A 20,694-nucleotide genomic window follows, 5' to 3' on the forward strand; every position below is an offset into this window, starting at 1 on the left:
AAATGTTGGGGCTTCTGGACCGGCAACTTTCTGAACCGGTTCTTCTCTGCGAAGTGCCTTCTGACTCCGAACCCCATAAAGCACAGCTGTGCTCATGTACTCGCTGTCTCCGTGGCGCGATCGGTTAGCGCGCTCGGCTGTTAACCGAGAGGTTGGTGGTTCAAACCCACCCGAGGACGTGCTCTCTTTTTCCTCTCTGACTTGAAGCGGATGATCTCTCCATCAGTCTCCCTTTATGGTGCGTTGCATTATTTCTCTATTATCCTAGCATGCAATATCAGAGTTTTACCAGACTTGTTAGTCTCTTTGCTTTCTTTATAGTTTGCCTCTCGAAAAAAGAATATCGCTGTGAATCAACTAAAACAATTTTGCACTAAAATACTTTGTCTTTCTTCTTTCTTTGTCTCTGGGAAAAAACACTCTTGCGCCAAAACTGCTAAAACAACAACAAATTTGCGTGTGGTATACATGGCACAAAAAACGCAGCGCCATGCACTTCTACAGCATCGCAGACGGAATGCTTTCCGGGCGTGTCGTAGCTGGGGTGTAGCACGTCGAGGGGAGATTTCATAGCGCCGGATGGGTCCCCAGTAGCACCTTTTGGTGCACCGTGCTGGGGGGGAAGACTCTGGCACTCTTTCACGTTGCCAGCACTCACATCAAGCAAAGGGGACCAGCAAGGAACGCCATACTGGCAGCAAGAAGGACAGCCTGAACGGCACTCAGGAGAACCAGCGCAGGGGGCACCAGGATTTGAACCTAGGACCTCTTGATCTGCAGTCAAATGCTCTACCACTGAGCTATACCCCCGCAGGCAGAGCAAAGGAGATGAGGTGGAAACACAAGCCACTTTGACACACTCTGTGGCTACTCTTTATGCAGCATTAAGCTGAAACCCAGTCATGAAAAAAAAAGCGACTTCTCCTTTAAGACACAGGGCAGTGCTGTACGGCACATAGGCGAAATGTGCCCTGAAGACGGAAGGCTTTGCCAGGTCTGACCTGAAGGGGCACCTGTGAGTATTTCTGTATGACAGGGCGCAAAGCACTGTCATGGGGGATCCCTGGTGGTCTAGTGGTCAGGATTTGGCGCTCTCACCGCCACGGCCCGGGTTCGATTCCCGGTCAGGGAAGTCCGGGGGTCTTTCTGGGCTTCTTTTTTTTTTTTTTTTTTTTTGTCTCTCCCTGCACTTCCCATTGTGACCCTTACGGCCAGCTTCTGACTTCCGGGACCTGAACGAGGCCCTCACAGCATTCCCAGTGCAGTCGAGCCCTCAGCTACCTTCTCACCCTTCTGTTTCTCACTCCTGGCCAATATAATGAGCAGCAGGGCATTTTCAAGTGAGCTGCACGACAGCACGGACATCCACTTGCATGGGAGAACACAGCGCATTCACCACGCAGGCCACGGGTCCTATCTGGCCTCTCACAAGAAGGCAGAGTGAGTCACGATCAAGTTTTATTGACGGCGTGACTCTTCATGTTCAAGTCTCGGAGGGTGATGGGCTTCTAAGCGCCAAGAAGACAGCGCCCAGCGTGGGGCTCGAACCCACGACCCTGAGATTAAGAGTCTCATGCTCTACCAATTGAGCTAGCCGGGCCAACACACAGATGTCGGGGCTTCTGGACCGGCAACTTTCTGAACCGGTTCTTCTCTGCGAAGTGCCTTCTGACTCCGAACCCCATAAAGCACAGCTGTGCTCATGTACTCGCTGTCTCCGTGGCGCGATCGGTTAGCGCGCTCGGCTGTTAACCGAGAGGTTGGTGGTTCAAACCCACCCGAGGACGTGCTCTCTTTTTCCTCTCTGACTTGAAGCGGATGATCTCTCCATCAGTCTCCCTTTATGGTGCGTTGCATTATTTCTCTATTATCCTAGCATGCAATATCAGAGTTTTACCAGACTTGTTAGTCTCTTTGCTTTCTTTATAGTTTGCCTCTCAAAAAAAGAATATCGCTGTGAATCAACTAAAACAATTTTGCACTAAAATACTTTGTCTTTCTTCTTTCTTTGTCTCTGGGAAAAAACACTCTTGCGCCAAAACTGCTAAAACAACAACAAATTTGCGTGTGGTATACATGGCACAAAAAACGCAGCGCCATGCACTTCTACAGCATCGCAGACGGAATGCTTTCCGGGCGTGTCGTAGCTGGGGTGTAGCACGTCGAGGGGAGATTTCATAGCGCCGGATGGGTCCCCAGTAGCACCTTTTGGTGCACCGTGCTGGGGGGGAAGACTCTGGCACTCTTTCACGTTGCCAGCACTCACATCAAGCAAAGGGGACCAGCAAGGAACGCCATACTGGCAGCAAGAAGGACAGCCTGAACGGCACTCAGGAGAACCAGCGCAGGGGGCACCAGGATTTGAACCTAGGACCTCTTGATCTGCAGTCAAATGCTCTACCACTGAGCTATACCCCCGCAGGCAGAGCAAAGGAGATGAGGTGGAAACACAAGCCACTTTGACACACTCTGTGGCTACTCTTTATGCAGCATTAAGCTGTAACCCAGTCATGAAAAAAAAAGCGACTTCTCCTTTAAGACACAGGGCAGTGCTGTACGGCACATAGGCGAAATGTGCCCTGAAGACGGAAGGCTTTGCCAGGTCTGACCTGAAGGGGCACCTGTGAGTATTTCTGTATGACAGGGCGCAAAGCACTGTCATGGGGGATCCCTGGTGGTCTAGTGGTCAGGATTTGGCGCTCTCACCGCCACGGCCCGGGTTCGATTCCCGGTCAGGGAAGTCCGGGGGTCTTTCTGGGCTTCTTGTTTTTTTTTTTTTTTTTTTTTTGTCTCTCCCTGCACTTCCCATTGTGACCCTTACGGCCAGCTTCTGACTTCCGGGACCTGAACGAGGCCCTCACAGCATTCCCAGTGCAGTCGCGCCCTCAGCTACCTTCTCACCCTTCTGTTTTTCACTCCTGGCCAATATAATGAGCAGCAGGGCATTTTCAAGTGAGCTGCACGACAGCACGGACATCCACTTGCATGGGAGAACACAGCGCATTCACCACGCAGGCCACGGGTCCTATCTGGCCTCTCACAAGAAGGCAGAGTGAGTCACGATCAAGTTTTATTGACGGCGTGACTCTTCATGTTCACGTCTCGGAGGGTGATGGGCTTCTAAGCGCCAAGAAGACAGCGCCCAGCGTGGGGCTCGAACCCACGACCCTGAGATTAAGAGTCTCATGCTCTACCGACTGAGCTAGCTGGGCCAACACACAGATGTCAGGGCTTCTGGACCGGCAACTTTCTGAACCGGTTCTTCTCTGCGAAGTGCCTTCTGACTCCGAACCCCATAAAGCACAGCTGTGCTCATGTACTCGCTGTCTCCGTGGCGCGATCGGTTAGCGCGCTCGGCTGTTAACCGAGAGGTTGGTGGTTCAAACCCACCCGGGGGCGTGCTCTCTTTTTCCTCTCTGACTTGAAGCGGATGATCTCTCCATCAGTCTCCCTTTATGGTGCGTTGCATTATTTCTCTATTATCCTAGCATGCAATATCAGAGTTTTACCAGACTTGTTAGTCTCTTTGCTTTCTTTATAGTTTGCCTCTCAAAAAAAGAATATCGCTGTGAATCAACTAAAACAATTTTGCACTAAAATACTTTGTCTTTCTTCTTTCTTTGTCTCTGGGAAAAAACACTCTTGCGCCAAAACTGCTAAAACAACAACAAATTTGCGTGTGGTATACATGGCACAAAAAACGCAGCGCCATGCACTTCTACAGCATCGCAGACGGAATGCTTTCCGGGCGTGTCGTAGCTGGGGTGTAGCACGTCGAGGGGAGATTTCATAGCGCCGGATGGGTCCCCAGTAGCACCTTTTGGTGCACCGTGCTGGGGGGGAAGACTCTGGCACTCTTTCACGTTGCCAGCACTCACATCAAGCAAAGGGGACCAGCAAGGAACGCCATACTGGCAGCAAGAAGCACAGCCTGAACGGCACTCAGGAGAACCAGCGCAGGGGGCACCAGGATTTGAACCTAGGACCTCTTGATCTGCAGTCAAACGCTCTACCACTGAGCTATACCCCCGCAGGCAGAGCAAAGGAGATGAGGTGGAAACACAAGCCACTTTGACACACTCTGTGGCTACTCTTTATGCAGCATTAAGCTGTAACCCAGTCATGAAAAAAAAAGCGACTTCTCCTTTAAGACACAGGGCAGTGCTGTACGGCACATAGGCGAAATGTGCCCTGAAGACGGAAGGCTTTGCCAGGTCTGACCTGAAGGGGCACCTGTGAGTATTTCTGTAAGACAGGGCGCAAAGCACTGTCATGGGGGATCCCTGGTGGTCTAGTGGTCAGGATTTGGCGCTCTCACCGCCACGGCCCGGGTTCGATTCCCGGTCAGGGAAGTCCGGGGGTCTTTCTGGGCTTCTTTTTTTTTTTTTTTTTGTCTCTCCCTGCACTTCCCATTGTGACCCTTACGGCCAGCTTCTGACTTCCGGGACCTGAACGAGGCCCTCACAGCATTCCCAGTGCAGTCGCGCCCTCAGCTACCTTCTCACCCTTCTGTTTTTCACTCCTGGCCAATATAATGAGCAGCAGGGCATTTTCAAGTGAGCTGCACGACAGCACGGACATGCACTTGCATGGGAGAACACAGCGCATTCACCACGCAGGCCACGGGTCCTATCTGGCCTCTCACAAGAAGGCAGAGTGAGTCACGATCAAGTTTTATTGACGGCGTGACTCTTCATGTTCACGTCTCGGAGGGTGATGGGCTTCTAAGCGCCAAGAAGACAGCACCCAGCGTGGGGCTCGAACCCACGACCCTGAGATTAAGAGTCTCATGCTCTACCGACTGAGCTAGCCGGGCCAACACACAGATGTCGGGGCTTCTGGACCGGCAACTTTCTGAACCGGTTCTTCTCTGCGAAGTGCCTTCTGACTCCGAACCCCATAAAGCACAGCTGTGCTCATGTACTCGCTGTCTCCGTGGCGCGATCGGTTAGCGCTCTCGGCTGTTAACCGAGAGGTTGGTGGTTCAAACCCACCCGAGGACGTGCTCTCTTTTTCCTCTCTGACTTGAAGCGGATGATCTCTCCATCAGTCTCCCTTTATGGTGCGTTGCATTATTTCTCTATTATCCTAGCATGCAATATCAGAGTTTTACCAGACTTGTTAGTCTCTTTGCTTTCTTTATAGTTTGCCTCTCAAAAAAAGAATATCGCTGTGAATCAACTAAAACAATTTTGCACTAAAATACTTTGTCTTTCTTCTTTCTTTGTCTCTGGGAAAAAACACTCTTGCGCCAAAACTGCTAAAACAACAACAAATTTGCGTGTGGTATACATGGCACAAAAAACGCAGCGCCATGCACTTCTACAGCATCGCAGACGGAATGCTTTCCGGGCGTGTCGTAGCTGGGGTGTAGCACGTCGAGGGGAGATTTCATAGCGCCGGATGGGTCCCCAGTAGCACCTTTTGGTGCACCGTGCTGGGGGGGAAGACTCTGGCACTCTTTCACGTTGCCAGCACTCACATCAAGCAAAGGGGACCAGCAAGGAACGCCATACTGGCAGCAAGAAGCACAGCCTGAATGGCACTCAGGAGAACCAGCGCAGGGGGCACCAGGATTTGAACCTAGGACCTCTTGATCTGCAGTCAAATGCTCTACCACTGAGCTATACCCCCGCAGGCAGAGCAAAGGAGATGAGGTGGAAACACAAGCCACTTTGACACACTCTGTGGCTACTCTTTATGCAGCATTAAGCTGTAACCCAGTCATGAAAAAAAAAGCGACTTCTCCTTTAAGACACAGGGCAGTGCTGTACGGCACATAGGCGAAATGTGCCCTGAAGACGGAAGGCTTTGCCAGGTCTGACCTGAAGGGGCACCTGTGAGTATTTCTGTATGACAGGGCGCAAAGCAGTATCATGGGGGATCCCTGGTGGTCTAGTGGTCAGGATTTGGCGCTCTCACCGCCACGGCCCGGGTTCGATTCCCGGTCAGGGAAGTCCGGGGGTCTTTCTGGGCTTCTTTTTTTTTTTTTTTTTTTTTTTTTGTCTCTCCCTGCACTTCCCATTGTGACCCTTACGGCCAGCTTCTGACTTCCGGGACCTGAACGAGGCCCTCACAGCATTCCCAGTGCAGTCGCGCCCTCAGCTACCTTCTCACCCTTCTGTTTTTCACTCCTGGCCAATATAATGAGCAGCAGGGCATTTTCAAGTGAGCTGCACGACAGCACGGACATCCACTTGCATGGGAGAACACAGCGCATTCACCACGCAGGCCACGGGTCCTATCTGGCCTCTCACAAGAAGGCAGAGTGAGTCATGATCAAGTTTTATTGACGGCGTGACTCTTCATGTTCACGTCTCGGAGGGTGATGGGCTTCTAAGCGCCAAGAAGACAGCACCCAGCGTGGGGCTCGAACCCACGACCCTGAGATTAAGAGTCTCATGCTCTACCGACTGAGCTAGCCGGGCCAACACACAGATGTCGGGGCTTCTGGACCGGCAACTTTCTGAACCGGTTCTTCTCTGCGAAGTGCCTTCTGACTCCGAACCCCATAAAGCACAGCTGTGCTCATGTACTCGCTGTCTCCGTGGCGCGATCGGTTAGCGCGCTCGGCTGTTAACCGAGAGGTTGGTGGTTCAAACCCACCCGAGGACGTGCTCTCTTTTTCCTCTCTGACTTGAAGCGGATGATCTCTCCATCAGTCTCCCTTTATGGTGCGTTGCATTATTTCTCTATTATCCTAGCATGCAATATCAGAGTTTTACCAGACTTGTTAGTCTCTTTGCTTTCTTTATAGTTTGCCTCTCAAAAAAAGAATATCGCTGTGAATCAACTAAAACAATTTTGCACTAAAATACTTTGTCTTTCTTCTTTCTTTGTCTCTGGGAAAAAACACTCTTGCGCCAAAACTGCTAAAACAACAACAAATTTGCGTGTGGTATACATGGCACAAAAAACGCAGCGCCATGCACTTCTACAGCATCGCAGACGGAATGCTTTCCGGGCGTGTCGTAGCTGGGGTGTAGCACGTCGAGGGGAGATTTCATAGCGCCGGATGGGTCCCCAGTAGCACCTTTTGGTGCACCGTGCTGGGGGGGAAGACTCTGGCACTCTTTCACGTTGCCAGCACTCACATCAAGCAAAGGGGACCAGCAAGGAACGCCATACTGGCAGCAAGAAGGACAGCCTGAACGGCACTCAGGAGAACCAGCGCAGGGGGCACCAGGATTTGAACCTAGGACCTCTTGATCTGCAGTCAAATGCTCTACCACTGAGCTATACCCCCGCAGGCAGAGCAAAGGAGATGAGGTGGAAACACAAGCCACTTTGACACACTCTGTGGCTACTCTTTATGCAGCATTAAGCTGTAACCCAGTCATGAAAAAAAAAGCGACTTCTCCTTTAAGACACAGGGCAGTGCTGTACGGCACATAGGCGAAATGTGCCCTGAAGACGGAAGGCTTTGCCAGGTCTGACCTGAAGGGGCACCTGTGAGTATTTCTGTATGACAGGGCGCAAAGCAGTGTCATGGGGGATCCCTGGTGGTCTAGTGGTCAGGATTTGGCGCTCTCACCGCCACGGCCCGGGTTCGATTCCCGGTCAGGGAAGTCCGGGGGTCTTTCTGGGCTTCTTGTTTTTTTTTTTTTTTTTTTTTGTCTCTCCCTGCACTTCCCATTGTGACCCTTACGGCCAGCTTCTGACTTCCGGGACCTGAACGAGGCCCTCACAGCATTCCCAGTGCAGTCGCGCCCTCAGCTACCTTCTCACCCTTCTGTTTTTCACTCCTGGCCAATATAATGAGCAGCAGGGCATTTTCAAGTGAGCTGCACGACAGCACGGACATCCACTTGCATGGGAGAACACAGCGCATTCACCACGCAGGCCACGGGTCCTATCTGGCCTCTCACAAGAAGGCAGAGTGAGTCACGATCAAGTTTTATTGACGGCGTGACTCTTCATGTTCACGTCTCGGAGGGTGATGGGCTTCTAAGCGCCAAGAAGACAGCGCCCAGCGTGGGGCTCGAACCCACGACCCTGAGATTAAGAGTCTCATGCTCTACCGACTGAGCTAGCTGGGCCAACACACAGATGTCAGGGCTTCTGGACCGGCAACTTTCTGAACCGGTTCTTCTCTGCGAAGTGCCTTCTGACTCCGAACCCCATAAAGCACAGCTGTGCTCATGTACTCGCTGTCTCCGTGGCGCGATCGGTTAGCGCGCTCGGCTGTTAACCGAGAGGTTGGTGGTTCAAACCCACCCGGGGGCGTGCTCTCTTTTTCCTCTCTGACTTGAAGCGGATGATCTCTCCATCAGTCTCCCTTTATGGTGCGTTGCATTATTTCTCTATTATCCTAGCATGCAATATCAGAGTTTTACCAGACTTGTTAGTCTCTTTGCTTTCTTTATAGTTTGCCTCTCAAAAAAAGAATATCGCTGTGAATCAACTAAAACAATTTTGCACTAAAATACTTTGTCTTTCTTCTTTCTTTGTCTCTGGGAAAAAACACTCTTGCGCCAAAACTGCTAAAACAACAACAAATTTGCGTGTGGTATACATGGCACAAAAAACGCAGCGCCATGCACTTCTACAGCATCGCAGACGGAATGCTTTCCGGGCGTGTCGTAGCTGGGGTGTAGCACGTCGAGGGGAGATTTCATAGCGCCGGATGGGTCCCCAGTAGCACCTTTTGGTGCACCGTGCTGGGGGGGAAGACTCTGGCACTCTTTCACGTTGCCAGCACTCACATCAAGCAAAGGGGACCAGCAAGGAACGCCATACTGGCAGCAAGAAGCACAGCCTGAACGGCACTCAGGAGAACCAGCGCAGGGGGCACCAGGATTTGAACCTAGGACCTCTTGATCTGCAGTCAAATGCTCTACCACTGAGCTATACCCCCGCAGGCAGAGCAAAGGAGATGAGGTGGAAACACAAGCCACTTTGACACACTCTGTGGCTACTCTTTATGCAGCATTAAGCTGTAACCCAGTCATGAAAAAAAAAGCGACTTCTCCTTTAAGACACAGGGCAGTGCTGTACGGCACATAGGCGAAATGTGCCCTGAAGACGGAAGGCTTTGCCAGGTCTGACCTGAAGGGGCACCTGTGAGTATTTCTGTAAGACAGGGCGCAAAGCACTGTCATGGGGGATCCCTGGTGGTCTAGTGGTCAGGATTTGGCGCTCTCACCGCCACGGCCCGGGTTCGATTCCCGGTCAGGGAAGTCCGGGGGTCTTTCTGGGCTTCTTTTTTTTTTTTTTTTTTTGTCTCTCCCTGCACTTCCCATTGTGACCCTTACGGCCAGCTTCTGACTTCCGGGACCTGAACGAGGCCCTCACAGCATTCCCAGTGCAGTCGCGCCCTCAGCTACCTTCTCACCCTTCTGTTTTTCACTCCTGGCCAATATAATGAGCAGCAGGGCATTTTCAAGTGAGCTGCACGACAGCACGGACATGCACTTGCATGGGAGAACACAGCGCATTCACCACGCAGGCCACGGGTCCTATCTGGCCTCTCACAAGAAGGCAGAGTGAGTCACGATCAAGTTTTATTGACGGCGTGACTCTTCATGTTCACGTCTCGGAGGGTGATGGGCTTCTAAGCGCCAAGAAGACAGCACCCAGCGTGGGGCTCGAACCCACGACCATGAGATTAAGAGTCTCATGCTCTACCGACTGAGCTAGCCGGGCCAACACACAGATGTCGGGGCTTCTGGACCGGCAACTTTCTGAACCGGTTCTTCTCTGCGAAGTGCCTTCTGACTCCGAACCCCATAAAGCACAGCTGTGCTCATGTACTCGCTGTCTCCGTGGCGCGATCGGTTAGCGCTCTCGGCTGTTAACCGAGAGGTTGGTGGTTCAAACCCACCCGAGGACGTGCTCTCTTTTTCCTCTCTGACTTGAAGCGGATGATCTCTCCATCAGTCTCCCTTTATGGTGCGTTGCATTATTTCTCTATTATCCTAGCATGCAATATCAGAGTTTTACCAGACTTGTTAGTCTCTTTGCTTTCTTTATAGTTTGCCTCTCAAAAAAAGAATATCGCTGTGAATCAACTAAAACAATTTTGCACTAAAATACTTTGTCTTTCTTCTTTCTTTGTCTCTGGGAAAAAACACTCTTGCGCCAAAACTGCTAAAACAACAACAAATTTGCGTGTGGTATACATCGCACAAAAAACGCAGCGCCATGCACTTCTACAGCATCGCAGACGGAATGCTTTCCGGGCGTGTCGTAGCTGGGGTGTAGCACGTCGAGGGGAGATTTCATAGCGCCGGATGGGTCCCCAGTAGCACCTTTTGGTGCACCGTGCTGGGGGGGAAGACTCTGGCACTCTTTCACGTTGCCAGCACTCACATCAAGCAAAGGGGACCAGCAAGGAACGCCATACTGGCAGCAAGAAGCACAGCCTGAATGGCACTCAGGAGAACCAGCGCAGGGGGCACCAGGATTTGAACCTAGGACCTCTTGATCTGCAGTCAAATGCTCTACCACTGAGCTATACCCCCGCAGGCAGAGCAAAGGAGATGAGGTGGAAACACAAGCCACTTTGACACACTCTGTGGCTACTCTTTATGCAGCATTAAGCTGTAACCCAGTCATGAAAAAAAAAGCGACTTCTCCTTTAAGACACAGGGCAGTGCTGTACGGCACATAGGCGAAATGTGCCCTGAAGACGGAAGGCTTTGCCAGGTCTGACCTGAAGGGGCACCTGTGAGTATTTCTGTATGACAGGGCGCAAAGCAGTATCATGGGGGATCCCTGGTGGTCTAGTGGTCAGGATTTGGCGCTCTCACCGCCACGGCCCGGGTTCGATTCCCGGTCAGGGAAGTCCGGGGGTCTTTCTGGGCTTCTTTTTTTTTTTTTTTTTTTTTTTGTCTCTCCCTGCACTTCCCATTGTGACCCTTACGGCCAGCTTCTGACTTCCGGGACCTGAACGAGGCCCTCACAGCATTCCCAGTGCAGTCGCGCCCTCAGCTACCTTCTCACCCTTCTGTTTTTCACTCCTGGCCAATATAATGAGCAGCAGGGCATTTTCAAGTGAGCTGCACGACAGCACGGACATCCACTTGCATGGGAGAACACAGCGCATTCACCACGCAGGCCACGGGTCCTATCTGGCCTCTCACAAGAAGGCAGAGTGAGTCATGATCAAGTTTTATTGACGGCGTGACTCTTCATGTTCACGTCTCGGAGGGTGATGGGCTTCTAAGCGCCAAGAAGACAGCACCCAGCGTGGGGCTCGAACCCACGACCCTGAGATTAAGAGTCTCATGCTCTACCGACTGAGCTAGCCGGGCCAACACACAGATGTCGGGGCTTCTGGACCGGCAACTTTCTGAACCGGTTCTTCTCTGCGAAGTGCCTTCTGACTCCGAACCCCATAAAGCACAGCTGTGCTCATGTACTCGCTGTCTCCGTGGCGCGATCGGTTAGCGCGCTCGGCTGTTAACCGAGAGGTTGGTGGTTCAAACCCACCCGAGGACGTGCTCTCTTTTTCCTCTCTGACTTGAAGCGGATGATCTCTCCATCAGTCTCCCTTTATGGTGCGTTGCATTATTTCTCTATTATCCTAGCATGCAATATCAGAGTTTTACCAGACTTGTTAGTCTCTTTGCTTTCTTTATAGTTTGCCTCTCAAAAAAAGAATATCGCTGTGAATCAACTAAAACAATTTTGCACTAAAATACTTTGTCTTTCTTCTTTCTTTGTCTCTGGGAAAAAACACTCTTGCGCCAAAACTGCTAAAACAACAACAAATTTGCGTGTGGTATACATGGCACAAAAAACGCAGCGCCATGCACTTCTACAGCATCGCAGACGGAATGCTTTCCGGGCGTGTCGTAGCTGGGGTGTAGCACGTCGAGGGGAGATTTCATAGCGCCGGATGGGTCCCCAGTAGCACCTTTTGGTGCACCGTGCTGGGGGGGAAGACTCTGGCACTCTTTCACGTTGCCAGCACTCACATCAAGCAAAGGGGACCAGCAAGGAACGCCATACTGGCAGCAAGAAGGACAGCCTGAACGGCACTCAGGAGAACCAGCGCAGGGGGCACCAGGATTTGAACCTAGGACCTCTTGATCTGCAGTCAAATGCTCTACCACTGAGCTATACCCCCGCAGGCAGAGCAAAGGAGATGAGGTGGAAACACAAGCCACTTTGACACACTCTGTGGCTACTCTTTATGCAGCATTAAGCTGTAACCCAGTCATGAAAAAAAAAGCGACTTCTCCTTTAAGACACAGGGCAGTGCTGTACGGCACATAGGCGAAATGTGCCCTGAAGACGGAAGGCTTTGCCAGGTCTGACCTGAAGGGGCACCTGTGAGTATTTCTGTATGACAGGGCGCAAAGCACTGTCATGGGGGATCCCTGGTGGTCTAGTGGTCAGGATTTGGCGCTCTCACCGCCACGGCCCGGGTTCGATTCCCGGTCAGGGAAGTCCGGGGGTCTTTCTGGGCTTCTTTTTTTTTTTTTTTTTTTTTTTTTTGTCTCTCCCTGCACTTCCCATTGTGACCCTTACGGCCAGCTTCTGACTTCCGGGACCTGAACGAGGCCCTCACAGCATTCCCAGTGCAGTCGCGCCCTCAGCTACCTTCTCACCCTTCTGTTTTTCACTCCTGGCCAATATAATGAGCAGCAGGGCATTTTCAAGTGAGCTGCACGACAGCACGGACATCCACTTGCATGGGAGAACACAGCGCATTCACCACGCAGGCCACGGGTCCTATCTGGCCTCTCACAAGAAGGCAGAGTGAGTCACGATCAAGTTTTATTGACGGCGTGACTCTTCATGTTCACGTCTCGGAGGGTGATGGGCTTCTAAGCGCCAAGAAGACAGCGCCCAGCGTGGGGCTCGAACCCACGACCCTGAGATTAAGAGTCTCATGCTCTACCGACTGAGCTAGCTGGGCCAACACACAGATGTCAGGGCTTCTGGACCGGCAACTTTCTGAACCGGTTCTTCTCTGCGAAGTGCCTTCTGACTCCGAACCCCATAAAGCACAGCTGTGCTCATGTACTCGCTGTCTCCGTGGCGCGATCGGTTAGCGCGCTCGGCTGTTAACCGAGAGGTTGGTGGTTCAAACCCACCCGGGGGCGTGCTCTCTTTTTCCTCTCTGACTTGAAGCGGATGATCTCTCCATCAGTCTCCCTTTATGGTGCGTTGCATTATTTCTCTATTATCCTAGCATGCAATATCAGAGTTTTACCAGACTTGTTAGTCTCTTTGCTTTCTTTATAGTTTGCCTCTCAAAAAAAGAATATCGCTGTGAATCAACTAAAACAATTTTGCACTAAAATACTTTGTCTTTCTTCTTTCTTTGTCTCTGGGAAAAAACACTCTTGCGCCAAAACTGCTAAAACAACAACAAATTTGCGTGTGGTATACATGGCACAAAAAACGCAGCGCCATGCACTTCTACAGCATCGCAGACGGAATGCTTTCCGGGCGTGTCGTAGCTGGGGTGTAGCACGTCGAGGGGAGATTTCATAGCGCCGGATGGGTCCCCAGTAGCACCTTTTGGTGCACCGTGCTGGGGGGGAAGACTCTGGCACTCTTTCACGTTGCCAGCACTCACATCAAGCAAAGGGGACCAGCAAGGAACGCCATACTGGCAGCAAGAAGCACAGCCTGAACGGCACTCAGGAGAACCAGCGCAGGGGGCACCAGGATTTGAACCTAGGACCTCTTGATCTGCAGTCAAATGCTCTACCACTGAGCTATACCCCCGCAGGCAGAGCAAAGGAGATGAGGTGGAAACACAAGCCACTTTGACACACTCTGTGGCTACTCTTTATGCAGCATTAAGCTGTAACCCAGTCATGAAAAAAAAAGCGACTTCTCCTTTAAGACACAGGGCAGTGCTGTACGGCACATAGGCGAAATGTGCCCTGAAGACGGAAGGCTTTGCCAGGTCTGACCTGAAGGGGCACCTGTGAGTATTTCTGTATGACAGGGCGCAAAGCACTGTCATGGGGGATCCCTGGTGGTCTAGTGGTCAGGATTTGGCGCTCTCACCGCCACGGCCCGGGTTCGATTCCCGGTCAGGGAAGTCCGGGGGTCTTTCTGGGCTTCTTTTTTTTTTTTTTTTGTCTCTCCCTGCACTTCCCATTGTGACCCTTACGGCCAGCTTCTGACTTCCGGGACCTGAACGAGGCCCTCACAGCATTCCCAGTGCAGTCGCGCCCTCAGCTACCTTCTCACCCTTCTGTTTTTCACTCCTGGCCAATATAATGAGCAGCAGGGCATTTTCAAGTGAGCTGCACGACAGCACGGACATCCACTTGCATGGGAGAACACAGCGCATTCACCACGCAGGCCACGGGTCCTATCTGGCCTCTCACAAGAAGGCAGAGTGAGTCACGATCAAGTTTTATTGACGGCGTGACTCTTCATGTTCACGTCTCGGAGGGTGATGGGCTTCTAAGCGCCAAGAAGACAGCGCCCAGCGTGGGGCTCGAACCCACGACCCTGAGATTAAGAGTCTCATGCTCTACCGACTGAGCTAGCCGGGCCAACACACAGATGTCGGGGCTTCTGGACCGGCAACTTTCTGAACCGGTTCTTCTCTGCGAAGTGCCTTCTGACTCTGAACCCCATAAAGCACAGCTGTGCTCATGTACTCGCTGTCTCCGTGGCGCGATCGGTTAGCGCGCTCGGCTGTTAACCGAGAGGTTGGTGGTTCAAACCCACCCGAGGACGTGCTCTCTTTTTCCTCTCTGACTTGAAGCGGATGATCTCTCCATCAGTCTCCCTTTATGGTGCGTTGCATTATTTCTCTATTATCCTAGCATGCAATATCAGAGTTTTACCAGACTTGTTAGTCTCTTTGCTTTCTTTATAGTTTGCCTCTCGAAAAAAGAATATCGCTGTGAATCAACTAAAACAATTTTGCACTAAAATACTTTGTCTTTCTTCTTTCTTTGTCTCTGGGAAAAAACACTCTTGCGCCAAAACTGCTAAAACAACAACAAATTTGCGTGTGGTATACATGGCACAAAAAACGCAGCGCCATGCACTTCTACAGCATCGCAGACGGAATGCTTTCCGGGCGTGTCGTAGCTGGGGTGTAGCACGTCGAGGGGAGATTTCATAGCGCCGGATGGGTCCCCAGTAGCACCTTTTGGTGCACCGTGCTGGGGGGGAAGACTCTGGCACTCTTTCACGTTGCCAGCACTCACATCAAGCAAAGGGGACCAGCAAGGAACGCCATACTGGCAGCAAGAAGGACAGCCTGAACGGCACTCAGGAGAACCAGCGCAGGGGGCACCAGGATTTGAACCTAGGACCTCTTGATCTGCAGTCAAATGCTCTACCACTGAGCTATACCCCCGCAGGCAGAGCAAAGGAGATGAGGTGGAAACACAAGCCACTTTGACACACTCTGTGGCTACTCTTTATGCAGCATTAAGCTGTAACCCAGTCATGAAAAAAAAAGCGACTTCTCCTTTAAGACACAGGGCAGTGCTGTACGGCACATAGGCGAAATGTGCCCTGAAGACGGAAGGCTTTGCCAGGTCTGACCTGAAGGGGCACCTGTGAGTATTTCTGTATGACAGGGCGCAAAGCACTGTCATGGGGGATCCCTGGTGGTCTAGTGGTCAGGATTTGGCGCTCTCACCGCCACGGCCCGGGTTCGATTCCCGGTCAGGGAAGTCCGGGGGTCTTTCTGGGCTTCTTTTTTTTTTTTTTTTTTTTTTTTGTCTCTCCCTGCACTTCCCATTGTGACCCTTACGGCCAGCTTCTGACTTCCGGGACCTGAACGAGGCCCTCACAGCATTCCCAGTGCAGTCGCGCCCTCAGCTACCTTCTCACCCTTCTGTTTTTCACTCCTGGCCAATATAATGAGCAGCAGGGCATTTTCAAGTGAGCTGCACGACAGCACGGACATCCACTTGCATGGGAGAACACAGCGCATTCACCACGCAGGCCACGGGTCCTATCTGGCCTCTCACAAGAAGGCAGAGTGAGTCACGATCAAGTTTTATTGACGGCGTGACTCTTCATGTTCACGTCTCGGAGGGTGATGGGCTTCTAAGCGCCAAGAAGACAGCGCCCAGCGTGGGGCTCGAACCCACGACCCTGAGATTAAGAGTCTCATGCTCTACCGACTGAGCTAGCCGGGCCAACACACAGATGTCGGGGCTTCTGGACCGGCAACTTTCTGAACCGGTTCTTCTCTGCGAAGTGCCTTCTGACTCCGAACCCCATAAAGCACAGCTGTGCTCATATACTCGCTGTCTCCGTGGCGCGATCGGTTAGCGCGCTAGGCTGTTAACCGAGAGGTTGGTGGTTCAAACCCACCCGAGGACGTGCTCTCTTTTTCCTCTCTGACTTGAAGCGGATGATCTCTCCATCAGTCTCCCTTTATGGTGCGTTGCATTATTTCTCTATTATCCTAGCATGCAATATCAGAGTTTTACCAGACTTGTTAGTCTCTTTGCTTTCTTTATAGTTTGCCTCTCAAAAAAAGAATATCGCTGTGAATCAACTAAAACAATTTTGCACTAAAATACTTTGTCTTTCTTCTTTCTTTGTCTCTGGGAAAAAACACTCTTGCGCCAAAACTGCTAAAACAACAACAAATTTGCGTGTGGTATACATGGCACAAAAAACGCAGCGCCATGCACTTCTACAGCATCGCAGACGGAATGCTTTCCGGGCGTGTCGTAGCTGGGGTGTAGCACGTCGAGGGGAGATTTCATAGCGCCGGATGGGTCCCCAGTAGCACCTTTTGGTGCACCGTGCTGGGGGGGAAGACTCTGGCACTCTTTCACGTTGCCAGCACTCACATCAAGCAAAGGGGACCAGCAAGGAACGCCATACTGGCAGCAAGAAGGACAGCCTGAACGGCACTCAGGAGAACCAGCGCAGGGGGCACCAGGATTTGAACCTAGGACCTCTTGATCTGCAGTCAAATGCTCTACCACTGAGCTATACCCCCGCAGGCAGAGCAAAGGAGATGAGGTGGAAACACAAGCCACTTTGACACACTCTGTGGCTACTCTTTATGCAGCATTAAGCTGTAACCCAGTCATGAAAAAAAAGCGACTTCTCCTTTAAGACACAGGGCAGTGCTGTACGGCACATAGGCGAAATGTGCCCTGAAGACGGAAGGCTTTGCCAGGTCTGACCTGAAGGGGCACCTGTGAGTATTTCTGTATGACAGGGCGCAAAGCACTGTCATGGGGGATCCCTGGTGGTCTAGTGGTCAGGATTTGGCGCTCTCACCGCCACGGCCCGGGTTCGATTCCCGGTCAGGGAAGTCCAGGGGTCTTTCTGGGCTATTTTTTTTTTTTTTTTTTTGTCTCTCCCTGCACTTCCCATTGTGACCCTTACGGCCAGCTTCTGACTTCCGGGACCTGAACGAGGCCCTCACAGCATTCCCAGTGCAGTCGCGCCCTCAGCTACCTTCTCACCCTTCTGCTTTTCACTCCTGGCCAATATAATGAGCAGCAGGGCATTTTCAAGTGAGCTGCACGACAGCACGGACATCCACTTGCATGGGAGAACACAGCGCATTCACCACGCAGGCCACGGGTCCTATCTGGCCTCTCACAAGAAGGCAGAGTGAGTCACGATCAAGTTTTATTGACGGCGTGACTCTTCATGTTCACGTCTCGGAGGGTGATGGGCTTCTAAGCGCCAAGAAGACAGCGCCCAGCGTGGGGCTCGAACCCACGACCCTGAGATTAAGAGTCTCATGCTCTACCGACTGAGCTAGGCGGGCCAACACACAGATGTCGGGGCTTCTGGACCGGCAACTTTCTGAACCGGTTCTTCTCTGCGAAGTGCCTTCTGACTCCGAACCCCATAAAGCAGAGCTGTGCTCATGTACTCGCTGTCTCCGTGGCGCGATCGGTTAGCGCGCTCGGCTGTTAACCGAGAGGTTGGTGGTTCAAATCCACCCGAGGACGTGCTCTCTTTTTCCTCTCTGACTTGAAGCGGATGATCTCTCCATCAGTCTCCCTTTATGGTGCGTTGCATTATTTCTCTATTATCCTAGCATGCAATATCAGAGTTTTACCAGTCTTGTTAGTCTCTTTGCTTTCTTTATAGTTTGCCTCTCGAAAAAAGAATATCGCTGTGAATCAACTAAAACAATTTTGCACTAAAATACTTTGTCTTTCTTCTTTCTTTGTCTCTGGGAAAAAACACTCTTGCGCCAAAACTGCTAAAACAACAACAAATTTGCGTGTGGTATACATGGCACAAAAAACGCAGCGCCATGCACTTCTACAGCATCGCAGACGGAATGCTTTCCGGGCGTGTCGTAGCTGGGGTGTAGCACGTCGAGGGGAGATTTCATAGCGCCGGATGGGTCCCCAGTAGCACCTTTTGGTGCACCGTGCTGGGGGGGAAGACTCTGGCACTCTTTCACGTTGCCAGCACTCACATCAAGCAAAGGGGACCAGCAAGGAACGCCATACTGGCAGCAAGAAGGACAGCCTGAACGGCACTCAGGAGAACCAGCGCAGGGGGCACCAGGATTTGAACCTAGGACCTCTTGATCTGCAGTCAAATGCTCTACCACTGAGCTATACCCCCGCAGGCAGAGCAAAGGAGATGAGGTGGAAACACAAGCCACTTTGACACACTCTGTGGCTACTCTTTATGCAGCATTAAGCTGTAACCCAGTCATGAAAAAAAAAGCGACTTCTCCTTTAAGACACAGGGCAGTGCTGTACGGCACATAGGCGAAATGTGCCCTGAAGACGGAAGGCTTTGCCAGGTCTGACCTGAAGGGGCACCTGTGAGTATTTCTGTATGACAGGGCGCAAAGCACTGTCATGGGGGATCCCTGGTGGTCTAGTGGTCAGGATTTGGCGCTCTCACCGCCACGGCCCGGGTTCGATTCCCGGTCAGGGAAGTCCGGGGGTCTTTCTGGGCTTCTTTTTTTTTTTTTTTTTTTTTTTTTTGTCTCTCCCTGCACTTCCCATTGTGACCCTTACGGCCAGCTTCTGACTTCCGGGACCTGAACGAGGCCCTCACAGCATTCCCAGTGCAGTCGCGCCCTCAGCTACCTTCTCACCCTTCTGTTTTTCACTCCTGGCCAATATAATGAGCAGCAGGGCATTTTCAAGTGAGCTGCACGACAGCACGGACATCCACTTGCATGGGAGAACACAGCGCATTCACCACGCAGGCCACGGGTCCTATCTGGCCTCTCACAAGAAGGCAGAGTGAGTCACGATCAAGTTTTATTGACGGCGTGACTCTTCATGTTCACGTCTCGGAGGGTGATGGGCTTCTAAGCGCCAAGAAGACAGCGCCCAGCGTGGGGCTCGAACCCACGACCCTGAGATTAAGAGTCTCATGCTCTACCAACTGAGCTAGCCGGGCCAACACACAGATGTCGGGGCTTCTGGACCGGCAACTTTCTGAACCGGTTCTTCTCTGCGAAGTGCCTTCTGACTCCGAACCCCATAAAGCACAGCTGTGCTCATGTACTCGCTGTCTCCGTGGCGCGATCGGTTAGCGCGCTCGGCTGTTAACCGAGAGGTTGGTGGTTCAAACCCACCCGAGGACGTGCTCTCTTTTTCCTCTCTGACTTGAAGCGGATGATCTCTCCATCAGTCTCCCTTTATGGTGCGTTGCATTATTTCTCTATTATCCTAGCATGCAATATCAGAGTTTTACCAGACTTGTTAGTCTCTTTGCTTTCTTTATAGTTTGCCTCTCGAAAAAAGAATATCGCTGTGAATCAACTAAAACAATTTTGCACTAAAATACTTTGTCTTTCTTCTTTCTTTGTCTCTGGGAAAAAACACTCTTGCGCCAAAACTGCTAAAACAACAACAAATTTGCGTGTGGTATACATGGCACAAAAAACGCAGCGCCATGCACTTCTACAGCATCGCAGACGGAATGCTTTCCGGGCGTGTCGTAGCTGGGGTGTAGCACGTCGAGGGGAGATTTCATAGCGCCGGATGGGTCCCCAGTAGCACCTTTTGGTGCACCGTGCTGGGGGGGAAGACTCTGGCACTCTTTCACGTTGCCAGCACTCACATCAAGCAAAGGGGACCAGCAAGGAACGCCATACTGGCAGAAAGAAGGACAGCCTGAACTGCACTCAGGAAAACCAGCGCAGGGGGCACCAGGATTTGAACCTAGGACCTCTTGATCTGCAGTCAAATGCTCTACCACTGAGCTATACCCCCGCAGGCAGAGCAAAGGAGATGAGGTGGAAACACAAGCCACTTTGACACACTCTGTGGCTACTCTTTATGCAGCATTAAGCTGTAACCCAGTCATGAAAAAAAAAGCGACTTCTCCTTTAAGACACAGGGCAGTGCTGTACGGCACATAGGCGAAATGTGCCCTGAAGACGGAAGGCTTTGCCAGGTCTGACCTGAAGGGGCACCTGTGAGTATTTCTGTATGACAGGGCGCAAAGCACTGTCATGGGGGATCCCTGGTGGTCTAGTGGTCAGGATTTGGCGCTCTCACCGCCACGGCCCGGGTTCGATTCCCGGTCAGGGAAGTCCGGGGGTCTTTCTGGGCTTCTTTTTTTTTTTTTTTTTGTCTCTCCCTGCACTTCCCATTGTGACCCTTACGGCCAGCTTCTGACTTCCGGGACCTGAACGAGGCCCTCACAGCATTCCCAGTGCAGTCGCGCCCTCAGCTACCTTCTCACCCTTCTGTTTTTCACTCCTGGCCAATATAATGAGCAGCAGGGCATTTTCAAGTGAGCTGCACGACAGCACGGACATCCACTTGCATGGGAGAACACAGCGCA

At 51.8% G+C, this 20,694-nt stretch overlaps 51 non-coding genes across 51 annotated transcripts; 26 read left to right on the top strand and 25 right to left on the bottom strand.

The window, feature by feature from the left end:
• The first annotated feature begins 105 nt into the window (after positions 1-105).
• On the top strand, positions 106-179 carry trnan-guu (transfer RNA asparagine (anticodon GUU)). Its single transcript has one exon. It is a non-coding gene; the product is annotated as a tRNA-Asn (tRNA).
• Positions 180-738: 559 nt separating this feature from the next.
• On the bottom strand, positions 739-810 carry trnac-gca (transfer RNA cysteine (anticodon GCA)). Its single transcript has one exon. It is a non-coding gene; the product is annotated as a tRNA-Cys (tRNA).
• Positions 811-1,060: 250 nt separating this feature from the next.
• Positions 1,061-1,132, top strand: trnae-cuc (transfer RNA glutamic acid (anticodon CUC)). The gene has a single exon. It is a non-coding gene; the product is annotated as a tRNA-Glu (tRNA).
• Positions 1,133-1,527: 395 nt separating this feature from the next.
• On the bottom strand, positions 1,528-1,600 carry trnak-cuu (transfer RNA lysine (anticodon CUU)). The gene has a single exon. It is a non-coding gene; the product is annotated as a tRNA-Lys (tRNA).
• A 113-nt stretch (positions 1,601-1,713) lies between these two features.
• On the top strand, positions 1,714-1,787 carry trnan-guu (transfer RNA asparagine (anticodon GUU)). The gene has a single exon. It is a non-coding gene; the product is annotated as a tRNA-Asn (tRNA).
• A 559-nt stretch (positions 1,788-2,346) lies between these two features.
• Positions 2,347-2,418, bottom strand: trnac-gca (transfer RNA cysteine (anticodon GCA)). The gene has a single exon. It is a non-coding gene; the product is annotated as a tRNA-Cys (tRNA).
• Positions 2,419-2,668: 250 nt separating this feature from the next.
• Positions 2,669-2,740, top strand: trnae-cuc (transfer RNA glutamic acid (anticodon CUC)). Its single transcript has one exon. It is a non-coding gene; the product is annotated as a tRNA-Glu (tRNA).
• A 399-nt stretch (positions 2,741-3,139) lies between these two features.
• On the bottom strand, positions 3,140-3,212 carry trnak-cuu (transfer RNA lysine (anticodon CUU)). Its single transcript has one exon. It is a non-coding gene; the product is annotated as a tRNA-Lys (tRNA).
• A 113-nt stretch (positions 3,213-3,325) lies between these two features.
• trnan-guu (transfer RNA asparagine (anticodon GUU)) lies at positions 3,326-3,399 on the top strand. The gene has a single exon. It is a non-coding gene; the product is annotated as a tRNA-Asn (tRNA).
• A 559-nt stretch (positions 3,400-3,958) lies between these two features.
• Positions 3,959-4,030, bottom strand: trnac-gca (transfer RNA cysteine (anticodon GCA)). Its single transcript has one exon. It is a non-coding gene; the product is annotated as a tRNA-Cys (tRNA).
• A 250-nt stretch (positions 4,031-4,280) lies between these two features.
• On the top strand, positions 4,281-4,352 carry trnae-cuc (transfer RNA glutamic acid (anticodon CUC)). Its single transcript has one exon. It is a non-coding gene; the product is annotated as a tRNA-Glu (tRNA).
• Positions 4,353-4,743: 391 nt separating this feature from the next.
• On the bottom strand, positions 4,744-4,816 carry trnak-cuu (transfer RNA lysine (anticodon CUU)). Its single transcript has one exon. It is a non-coding gene; the product is annotated as a tRNA-Lys (tRNA).
• Positions 4,817-4,929: 113 nt separating this feature from the next.
• Positions 4,930-5,003, top strand: trnan-guu (transfer RNA asparagine (anticodon GUU)). Its single transcript has one exon. It is a non-coding gene; the product is annotated as a tRNA-Asn (tRNA).
• A 559-nt stretch (positions 5,004-5,562) lies between these two features.
• trnac-gca (transfer RNA cysteine (anticodon GCA)) lies at positions 5,563-5,634 on the bottom strand. Its single transcript has one exon. It is a non-coding gene; the product is annotated as a tRNA-Cys (tRNA).
• A 250-nt stretch (positions 5,635-5,884) lies between these two features.
• trnae-cuc (transfer RNA glutamic acid (anticodon CUC)) lies at positions 5,885-5,956 on the top strand. The gene has a single exon. It is a non-coding gene; the product is annotated as a tRNA-Glu (tRNA).
• Positions 5,957-6,355: 399 nt separating this feature from the next.
• Positions 6,356-6,428, bottom strand: trnak-cuu (transfer RNA lysine (anticodon CUU)). The gene has a single exon. It is a non-coding gene; the product is annotated as a tRNA-Lys (tRNA).
• Positions 6,429-6,541: 113 nt separating this feature from the next.
• On the top strand, positions 6,542-6,615 carry trnan-guu (transfer RNA asparagine (anticodon GUU)). Its single transcript has one exon. It is a non-coding gene; the product is annotated as a tRNA-Asn (tRNA).
• Positions 6,616-7,174: 559 nt separating this feature from the next.
• trnac-gca (transfer RNA cysteine (anticodon GCA)) lies at positions 7,175-7,246 on the bottom strand. The gene has a single exon. It is a non-coding gene; the product is annotated as a tRNA-Cys (tRNA).
• A 250-nt stretch (positions 7,247-7,496) lies between these two features.
• Positions 7,497-7,568, top strand: trnae-cuc (transfer RNA glutamic acid (anticodon CUC)). The gene has a single exon. It is a non-coding gene; the product is annotated as a tRNA-Glu (tRNA).
• Positions 7,569-7,966: 398 nt separating this feature from the next.
• trnak-cuu (transfer RNA lysine (anticodon CUU)) lies at positions 7,967-8,039 on the bottom strand. The gene has a single exon. It is a non-coding gene; the product is annotated as a tRNA-Lys (tRNA).
• Positions 8,040-8,152: 113 nt separating this feature from the next.
• Positions 8,153-8,226, top strand: trnan-guu (transfer RNA asparagine (anticodon GUU)). Its single transcript has one exon. It is a non-coding gene; the product is annotated as a tRNA-Asn (tRNA).
• A 559-nt stretch (positions 8,227-8,785) lies between these two features.
• On the bottom strand, positions 8,786-8,857 carry trnac-gca (transfer RNA cysteine (anticodon GCA)). The gene has a single exon. It is a non-coding gene; the product is annotated as a tRNA-Cys (tRNA).
• Positions 8,858-9,107: 250 nt separating this feature from the next.
• trnae-cuc (transfer RNA glutamic acid (anticodon CUC)) lies at positions 9,108-9,179 on the top strand. The gene has a single exon. It is a non-coding gene; the product is annotated as a tRNA-Glu (tRNA).
• Positions 9,180-9,572: 393 nt separating this feature from the next.
• trnak-cuu (transfer RNA lysine (anticodon CUU)) lies at positions 9,573-9,645 on the bottom strand. Its single transcript has one exon. It is a non-coding gene; the product is annotated as a tRNA-Lys (tRNA).
• A 113-nt stretch (positions 9,646-9,758) lies between these two features.
• trnan-guu (transfer RNA asparagine (anticodon GUU)) lies at positions 9,759-9,832 on the top strand. Its single transcript has one exon. It is a non-coding gene; the product is annotated as a tRNA-Asn (tRNA).
• Positions 9,833-10,391: 559 nt separating this feature from the next.
• Positions 10,392-10,463, bottom strand: trnac-gca (transfer RNA cysteine (anticodon GCA)). Its single transcript has one exon. It is a non-coding gene; the product is annotated as a tRNA-Cys (tRNA).
• A 250-nt stretch (positions 10,464-10,713) lies between these two features.
• On the top strand, positions 10,714-10,785 carry trnae-cuc (transfer RNA glutamic acid (anticodon CUC)). Its single transcript has one exon. It is a non-coding gene; the product is annotated as a tRNA-Glu (tRNA).
• Positions 10,786-11,182: 397 nt separating this feature from the next.
• Positions 11,183-11,255, bottom strand: trnak-cuu (transfer RNA lysine (anticodon CUU)). Its single transcript has one exon. It is a non-coding gene; the product is annotated as a tRNA-Lys (tRNA).
• A 113-nt stretch (positions 11,256-11,368) lies between these two features.
• trnan-guu (transfer RNA asparagine (anticodon GUU)) lies at positions 11,369-11,442 on the top strand. Its single transcript has one exon. It is a non-coding gene; the product is annotated as a tRNA-Asn (tRNA).
• Positions 11,443-12,001: 559 nt separating this feature from the next.
• On the bottom strand, positions 12,002-12,073 carry trnac-gca (transfer RNA cysteine (anticodon GCA)). Its single transcript has one exon. It is a non-coding gene; the product is annotated as a tRNA-Cys (tRNA).
• Positions 12,074-12,323: 250 nt separating this feature from the next.
• Positions 12,324-12,395, top strand: trnae-cuc (transfer RNA glutamic acid (anticodon CUC)). Its single transcript has one exon. It is a non-coding gene; the product is annotated as a tRNA-Glu (tRNA).
• A 400-nt stretch (positions 12,396-12,795) lies between these two features.
• trnak-cuu (transfer RNA lysine (anticodon CUU)) lies at positions 12,796-12,868 on the bottom strand. Its single transcript has one exon. It is a non-coding gene; the product is annotated as a tRNA-Lys (tRNA).
• Positions 12,869-12,981: 113 nt separating this feature from the next.
• On the top strand, positions 12,982-13,055 carry trnan-guu (transfer RNA asparagine (anticodon GUU)). Its single transcript has one exon. It is a non-coding gene; the product is annotated as a tRNA-Asn (tRNA).
• Positions 13,056-13,614: 559 nt separating this feature from the next.
• trnac-gca (transfer RNA cysteine (anticodon GCA)) lies at positions 13,615-13,686 on the bottom strand. The gene has a single exon. It is a non-coding gene; the product is annotated as a tRNA-Cys (tRNA).
• Positions 13,687-13,936: 250 nt separating this feature from the next.
• trnae-cuc (transfer RNA glutamic acid (anticodon CUC)) lies at positions 13,937-14,008 on the top strand. The gene has a single exon. It is a non-coding gene; the product is annotated as a tRNA-Glu (tRNA).
• A 390-nt stretch (positions 14,009-14,398) lies between these two features.
• On the bottom strand, positions 14,399-14,471 carry trnak-cuu (transfer RNA lysine (anticodon CUU)). The gene has a single exon. It is a non-coding gene; the product is annotated as a tRNA-Lys (tRNA).
• Positions 14,472-14,584: 113 nt separating this feature from the next.
• Positions 14,585-14,658, top strand: trnan-guu (transfer RNA asparagine (anticodon GUU)). Its single transcript has one exon. It is a non-coding gene; the product is annotated as a tRNA-Asn (tRNA).
• A 559-nt stretch (positions 14,659-15,217) lies between these two features.
• trnac-gca (transfer RNA cysteine (anticodon GCA)) lies at positions 15,218-15,289 on the bottom strand. Its single transcript has one exon. It is a non-coding gene; the product is annotated as a tRNA-Cys (tRNA).
• A 250-nt stretch (positions 15,290-15,539) lies between these two features.
• On the top strand, positions 15,540-15,611 carry trnae-cuc (transfer RNA glutamic acid (anticodon CUC)). The gene has a single exon. It is a non-coding gene; the product is annotated as a tRNA-Glu (tRNA).
• A 398-nt stretch (positions 15,612-16,009) lies between these two features.
• trnak-cuu (transfer RNA lysine (anticodon CUU)) lies at positions 16,010-16,082 on the bottom strand. Its single transcript has one exon. It is a non-coding gene; the product is annotated as a tRNA-Lys (tRNA).
• A 113-nt stretch (positions 16,083-16,195) lies between these two features.
• trnan-guu (transfer RNA asparagine (anticodon GUU)) lies at positions 16,196-16,269 on the top strand. Its single transcript has one exon. It is a non-coding gene; the product is annotated as a tRNA-Asn (tRNA).
• Positions 16,270-16,828: 559 nt separating this feature from the next.
• trnac-gca (transfer RNA cysteine (anticodon GCA)) lies at positions 16,829-16,900 on the bottom strand. The gene has a single exon. It is a non-coding gene; the product is annotated as a tRNA-Cys (tRNA).
• A 249-nt stretch (positions 16,901-17,149) lies between these two features.
• trnae-cuc (transfer RNA glutamic acid (anticodon CUC)) lies at positions 17,150-17,221 on the top strand. Its single transcript has one exon. It is a non-coding gene; the product is annotated as a tRNA-Glu (tRNA).
• A 392-nt stretch (positions 17,222-17,613) lies between these two features.
• trnak-cuu (transfer RNA lysine (anticodon CUU)) lies at positions 17,614-17,686 on the bottom strand. Its single transcript has one exon. It is a non-coding gene; the product is annotated as a tRNA-Lys (tRNA).
• Positions 17,687-17,799: 113 nt separating this feature from the next.
• trnan-guu (transfer RNA asparagine (anticodon GUU)) lies at positions 17,800-17,873 on the top strand. The gene has a single exon. It is a non-coding gene; the product is annotated as a tRNA-Asn (tRNA).
• Positions 17,874-18,432: 559 nt separating this feature from the next.
• Positions 18,433-18,504, bottom strand: trnac-gca (transfer RNA cysteine (anticodon GCA)). The gene has a single exon. It is a non-coding gene; the product is annotated as a tRNA-Cys (tRNA).
• Positions 18,505-18,754: 250 nt separating this feature from the next.
• trnae-cuc (transfer RNA glutamic acid (anticodon CUC)) lies at positions 18,755-18,826 on the top strand. Its single transcript has one exon. It is a non-coding gene; the product is annotated as a tRNA-Glu (tRNA).
• Positions 18,827-19,226: 400 nt separating this feature from the next.
• Positions 19,227-19,299, bottom strand: trnak-cuu (transfer RNA lysine (anticodon CUU)). The gene has a single exon. It is a non-coding gene; the product is annotated as a tRNA-Lys (tRNA).
• Positions 19,300-19,412: 113 nt separating this feature from the next.
• trnan-guu (transfer RNA asparagine (anticodon GUU)) lies at positions 19,413-19,486 on the top strand. Its single transcript has one exon. It is a non-coding gene; the product is annotated as a tRNA-Asn (tRNA).
• Positions 19,487-20,045: 559 nt separating this feature from the next.
• trnac-gca (transfer RNA cysteine (anticodon GCA)) lies at positions 20,046-20,117 on the bottom strand. The gene has a single exon. It is a non-coding gene; the product is annotated as a tRNA-Cys (tRNA).
• A 250-nt stretch (positions 20,118-20,367) lies between these two features.
• trnae-cuc (transfer RNA glutamic acid (anticodon CUC)) lies at positions 20,368-20,439 on the top strand. Its single transcript has one exon. It is a non-coding gene; the product is annotated as a tRNA-Glu (tRNA).
• The last annotated feature ends 255 nt before the right edge of the window (positions 20,440-20,694 follow it).

The sequence above is a fragment of the Brienomyrus brachyistius genome, chromosome 18 (genome assembly GCF_023856365.1).
Source record: "Brienomyrus brachyistius isolate T26 chromosome 18, BBRACH_0.4, whole genome shotgun sequence".
NCBI lineage: Eukaryota > Metazoa > Chordata > Actinopteri > Osteoglossiformes > Mormyridae > Brienomyrus > Brienomyrus brachyistius.